Source organism: Condylura cristata, unplaced genomic scaffold, assembly GCF_000260355.1.
Source record: "Condylura cristata isolate star-nosed mole 26May11 unplaced genomic scaffold, ConCri1.0 scaffold00022, whole genome shotgun sequence".
NCBI lineage: Eukaryota > Metazoa > Chordata > Mammalia > Eulipotyphla > Talpidae > Condylura > Condylura cristata.
This window is the reverse complement of record NW_004567123.1, coordinates 35,927,302-35,927,813: the sequence shown is the minus strand read 5'-3', so window position 1 is coordinate 35,927,813 and position 512 is coordinate 35,927,302.

Here is a 512-nt window from a genome sequence, read left to right as displayed (position 1 = left end):
AGTGGAAATAAAATGCATTTGTTACGACAAAGAAAAGAGACTCTATAAAGCACTTAGACTTTCCATTCCACTCTTCGAGTCTCTGCTGCTCTGTGTTGCAACTTAATCTCTCATCTTCCTGTCCCACATTCTGGATATTTATTCCTCAAACCTTCCTGCGGTCACTACTTCTACCTCATACCAGTGTTAGACCTCGTGGGGGAGTTTTTCATGTCAGTGACTTTCTCAGCCTGCAAGTTCTGTTCTGCTCACCTGTCTGTGTCTGTGTCTTTCCACACTGACTCATGCGTGTGCGTGATGTCCGGTCACACTCGCGGCTTCTGAATGCTGGCCCCAGCTGCCCCTCGGCTGGTTCCAGTGTCGCCTCCCCCAGGGGGACAGGAGGTGTGCCAAGGCCCACCTGCCCCCAGGAAGCCCCTCATGGACACTTTGGAAATAAATCCAAAGAGCAGACGTGTCCCCGGGTGCCCACAGACAGGTCCCCGACTTGCACCAGGGAGCAGGCCCGAGGG